Here is a 6,000-nt window from a genome sequence, read left to right on the forward strand (position 1 = left end):
CGCGAATCAATGTGCCCAGCTGAGTACCCCAAAACACACGCCCCGCTTGTACCCCAGGCATAAGCAGGACCAACCCACCACCCTCCTGTCACGGGGTCCAGGTCCCCGTCCAAACTTGGACTCCAAACCCCCGCTCCTGAGTCCCGGATTCAGAGTGGTGCTTAGACCTCCACCCAAAAACCACCCTGAAAGTTGGTCCGAAAAGAGCCGGAACCCATGACAAGAGAGTAGCAAGTCTTTCCGCACCCATACACAAGTATATGTTTAGGATAATAAGTCTGTGACCTGCCTAGAACCCAATGTAACGGCCGGTCCTTAACCGACACAGACAGGAAAAATAGTGTAACCAAGCTATGCCCCGTTGGCTGTATGACACAACCTCTTACACCCACCAATACCCAAACCATATCCCTGCCCGGTCTTCATTTATCATTCATATATATATTCCAAGTGATAATAATATAGTAACAACAATAATATATTTCATATCTCTCGCGAGTGATAGGTAATCACTCGACTTCTACCGGAGTCCTGTAGCATAGCAATCTACACGATCCTATCATACTAGTAAGACTCATGGGATAAAGATATATATATATATATATATATATATATATATATATATATATATATGCAAGTGGGTTTCATTCAACTCCTTAAAACTTAATGCACAAATATAATTTAAATGTGTAGAAAAGTAGGTGTTATGCACCGGGGCTTGCCTGGGTAAAATATAACCAAAAGTTAGTATTCCATCTTTATGTCCTGATCCCTGGTACCATCTTTTCAGCTACTCCATTTGATACCATCGATCCACCGTCGTTCCTATTATGATATGTATTGATGCAAATGCAGAGATGGTGCAACAGTTAATTAACCAGGCAACAACTTTTAAAACAGAGTACATACTACAAACTACAAGCTAGCTCTAATGACTAACGTACTAATCTACACATCAACATTGTCAAGAAAGGTGTCATTTCCCAACAAGTGTTTTAGTTATACAATTCCAGGGTGTTTCTTTATTCTATCCTATCGATTTAATCTTTATTCTAAATAGGGCATCGTTATCTATCTAGCAAACTAATTATTCTGGAGCTACAAAAATTACAGTGAGCTACTATTAATAGTAGGAATTTATTGTAAAATTTTCAGAGTCAACACTATCACCGATTTATCACAGAAATTCCTACAAGTTTATTTCTTATCAATATTAAGCATGTTAAAATAATTAGAGCAACCCTAAAAACATATAAAACCTATGCGAACGAAATACACTATCAGATAGATCATGATTTTAGAAACTTAACAAAATTGGTTTGGCATTTTTGTGATTTTTCTACGCTTTATTTTCAATTTATGAAGAACACTGAATTAACAAAACGAAAATCAACACCAAAAAGAAAAGGGCCTACGCGGCTTGACTCGGCCCGTAGACGCGCGCGCGGCCATAGAGGAGGCCGGCGGCCCACGTGGACGACGAGCGCAACCCAACAAGCCGGCCCAGGCACGACGACAGCAGACCGGCCCAGCACGGCCTGCCCAAACTGACCTGGCGAATATGCAAAAAGGACCCTGCGCTTTTCCTTATTTAACTCGAGGTAAACAACACTATGTGATACTATTCTTATGAGTCTCGTGTTTTACACCTAGAACCTTGTAATAGTTCCTATTCACACTTTCTCACCTGCTGTCTTTCCCCAAAAGCAGAGCACGGAGCAGAGGCACCGGCCGGCGGTCAATCCCGGCCGGGGAGGGCACGACGACGGTGGGAAGCCCACCAACAAGTTGCATGGGAACCCACACGGCCTTGGGATGGCCGTGGCGAGACCTGAGCCGGCCCCCGACAGCCTGCCCGCACGAGCTGTGGTGGCGGCAAGCCGGCTGCGGCGATGCCAGCCAGACGGATGGCAGCAACGGTGCTCCTAGCGCTGGTGGCTACGCAACGGCGACGCGCGTATGCGAGGAGAAGGGCGCAGGCTGGGGCGGTGGCGACCATGGCAGGGGAAAGCGGTCCAGCGCGACCGTGGGGGCTCGCGCGCGCACGCGAGGAGCCGGGCGACGGCACAGCAGGCGCGATTGGAGGCGGCGTGGTGCTACGGCTGTCTCGGCCGCAGGCGTGGGCGGATGCGGCCTGACCGGGCGCTCTGCGGTGGCGAAGGACCGGGGAAGGGAGGAGCGGCACTGCGGGAACGGGCGCGCGACGCGGGGAGGAAAAAGGAGGGGCGGCGCTGCGGGCACATGGGAGAGGCAGCGATCTAGAGCTGGCTGTGGGGGCTCGCGCGTGCTCATGCGGGGGAGGGCCGGCACCGGCGGGCATGAGGCGCGGCGCGGCGGCGCGTGACCCCACCGGTTGCTGCAGAGAGAGGGTGAGCAGAGCGAGAGCAGCAGCTCGGTGTCCTCAAGAAGCAGAGGGTACGGGGCAGCAGCAGCTCGGTGGTGGCCCGGCCTGCTCGGCACGGTCATGTCGGCGTAATGACACTGAGCTGGGCGAGAGCAGGGCCACGTGCACCCCTTAAAATTCGGACAAGACACTAGTGAGGGAGAGAAAGAGTGAGGGACAGTAGCGCAGGCAAACAGCCACAGCATGACGGGACAGCGAAGGCAGCCAGCTCCTCCGTGGTTAGGTGGGTCGTGCGGTGGGCGGAGTACCACGTCGGCCAGACAGCTGGCAGGCAGTGCACGCGGCGACCGCAGGCCGAGCCGTTTGACGGTGAGTTGTGATGCGCACGAATTTTAAAGAGACGTAAAAACCACGGATTAGCTCACTAAGATCCAACCAAACTGCACTACCCTAGAGTTGACACTACCATCTCCCCAACGAAGCAACCCATAAGACCATAAGATGACCAGCGAGAAGGGAAGAGAGGCGCCAAGATAGACTGGTCGCGCAGAACGCCGGTTCACGGACAGAGCGCCACTAACATGGTTAACATGTTCAAAGCAAAATGGAGAAATTTTTACGAGAGCCTCACGACTTCTAGACCCACCACAACCTACACCGTGTTCAAGTACACATCTTGATGCAACCAGTTGTGCAAAAACATAGATATAGTGCTTAACCATTTTTGTTGGAAATCGAATGCCAAAATGGCATTGTCTACTATCGTTTCCGACTTAGAGAATAATAATTTAGCTAGAACTAACAACCTTTAGCGCTTTTGCCGTAATTTTTATTATGCCTAATCCTAATTACTTTCAACCACTACGCATTTCATACACTAGTCCATACGTCATACTAACTCGTAGAAACAAAACATCTAAAAACTAATTAACCCGTTGTTCAATATAATTCGCCAAAATGACATTTTTAAACATAAGTTAGATTTTAAAAATCTGAGAAAACCGTTTCGGTAAATCCTCTTAGGTCTAAATCTTGGTGCTAAGCAAGCTCGTAACACCAGAGGTGTTTCAACATCCTCCCAAAACCTCACTTGCTCCCCATTTTGTACCCTAAAGGTGCCACTAGATAAAAAAAATCCTCCTTTGCCTTCATAAGGCCTGCCCAAAAATGAGAATTCTCTGCCTATGCTGCACCTGTGTAAGTTAGTTATTGGATAGATATTTCTTTCTTAGAAGGTTTTGCCACACTCCATCCTCATTGATCAACCTGAACAACCACTTACTCAAAAGACATCTATTTTGAAGTTCTAGGTTAATTATATACCTAGCCCACCAAAGTCTTTTGGTGTACAAAGGACGTTCCTCCTAGCCAATCGATATTTCTTCTTGTGTTCATCACATTGCCAGAAAAAGCGGGAGCGATAGTAATCCATTTTTTAAGGACTCCTCTAGGGATTTGAAAAAAGGATAACATAAACATGGCTAAGCTAGTTAGCACCAAATTAATAAGAACGAGTCGCCCACCGACCGAAAGTATTTTCCTTTCCATCTAGTGAATTTTTTCTAGAATCTCTCCACAATATATACAAACCCAATCCTTGTTGGATAGCTTAATATGATTCATTGGATGTTTACTCCCTCGGTCCATAAAAGGATGCAACTATATGATTTGTGTAGGTCAAACTAGTTTAACTTAGACTAAGTTTATAATGACTATCATTAACATTTATGTCTCGAACTAGGTTTACTACAAAAATATGTTTCATAATTAATTAAATATGATACTTATTTTATATACCATAAATGTTAGGATTTTTTATATAATTTTTTATACAAATATGCCGAGGTGCGTCAGTAAGATAGGGGCCCACAACACCTCAAGATCACGGCTGCTATTTAGAATTAGATCATGGCTGCAATTTACTGGCTGGTGCTGTGCCTTTTGCTGGCGATTGAAGAGCCTGGCGAGGGCATAGATGGCTAGAGCGTCTTCGCCTAGCAACTCCAGCTAGATGAGCAATCTGTACAAGGGCCTGATATCCTTCTTACGAGAACTGGCAAATAGCGCGAGGTAGCATTGAACGCTAAGGCTGCCTAAGACAAGGATGCGCAGCTGCCAGTCCTCCCACCATTGCACGGCATTTGAGAAGCCCATTGTATGCACATGCACGTCTGGCCTCACAGGCAAATTAATTAGTCTGTGCTGTGCACTGGTTTGCGGGCATCAATCTATAGTGTTATCTAGTATATGTGAACCCACGTACATGGACAAAGCTTGCTAAAGCAGAATGGTATTACTTGGCGTGGCCACCAAATGGCTCAAGCCAAGTATCAATGCAAAGCCACCCTTTATTGGGACAGGGACAGAGGAATCCGTCCTCTCTAGTTGAATATCCAAGCAAGGAACGGGGTCCCCTTGGAACATCATCACCTTCACTCAAACAGATATGCTGGTTTCTGCAAGGGATCATAGGGTGCCGGCCGGGAATTCCTGAAGGTACATCAAGTTGTCACGGCGTCCAGCCTAGTTACTGGTTCTGATTGAAACAAAAAAACAAACGGTCCCGTCACTTCTCACACCTGTTGTCTTATTAGCACAAAGATTTGTGTGTCCGTGCATTGCAATGGGAACAACAAATGTTATTCAAGTTCTCCCTAATAAGTGTTGTAGAATGAAAAAATATGATGTTTTTAGTTTGATTTCCACAACATACTGTTTGTAGCTAATCATCATTTTTACAGGAGTGTAAATGAAACAAGAACAATGGACAATGAAGCACGTAATTCAAGTTTATCCTTAAAATCAAAGCCAGCAGGTTAGGACCACAATAGCCAATACAAAAGAAAAAGGAGAGAGAGAGAGAGAGAGAATAAAGAATGAGACCCAGAAAGCTCTAAGCAACAAAGGATCTCAGACTAAATATACAACTCAACACATCCTCTAATAATCTAGATTCCAATTACATGCATAGCAACACCTTGAAACGGTTGCTCCTATTTTTATTGTACAATAAAGTGAGATGGATGGTCAAATCGCCAAAACTACATCCTCCTACTACAAAAGACGATGATGAATAGTGTATCCAAATCATCTAACGTGTCTCCATAGATCATTGTTCCCCTTCCAACCGGTCAATAGCACACGACTGACAATCTCAAATGATGATCCATACAAATGACCTGACCGGCCTTCACTTAGATCAAGATGGCGGACAAGAGTGGGTGAATAGTCATTTCTAAAACTTAAATGTTTCGGCTGACCGATACAAGCGTGCAGTTAAACTAACGGTCTACCCAAGACTTCGTCCCTCTATCTAATTTCACAAGCACCTTATAAAAGAACCTACACAAGGTATCAACTAGGCAACTAGTGAGAGCTCTCCTACAAAAGTCTAGTTTGTAAGGTCACGCAAACCTAAACAACTAGTACTCCAGCAAGCACATGAAAGCTCCTACACATACTAGTGATCAAAGGTAAATACTATGGGTGTGTTTGGTTTCTTGGCCTATTTGTAGCCTAGCTAGCTTTTAAGCCTGACTAGCCTTAGCCTGCTCCCACCAAGCCAACCCCTAGTTGTTTGGTTGTTTAAGCCTGACTAGCAAATGATGTGTTTGGTTGTCTGGTCTGAATTGCATAGAATCAGCTCTTCTTCCAAT

The sequence above is a fragment of the Miscanthus floridulus genome, chromosome 8 (assembly GCF_019320115.1).
Source record: "Miscanthus floridulus cultivar M001 chromosome 8, ASM1932011v1, whole genome shotgun sequence".
NCBI classification, from domain to species: Eukaryota; Viridiplantae; Streptophyta; class Magnoliopsida; order Poales; family Poaceae; genus Miscanthus; species Miscanthus floridulus.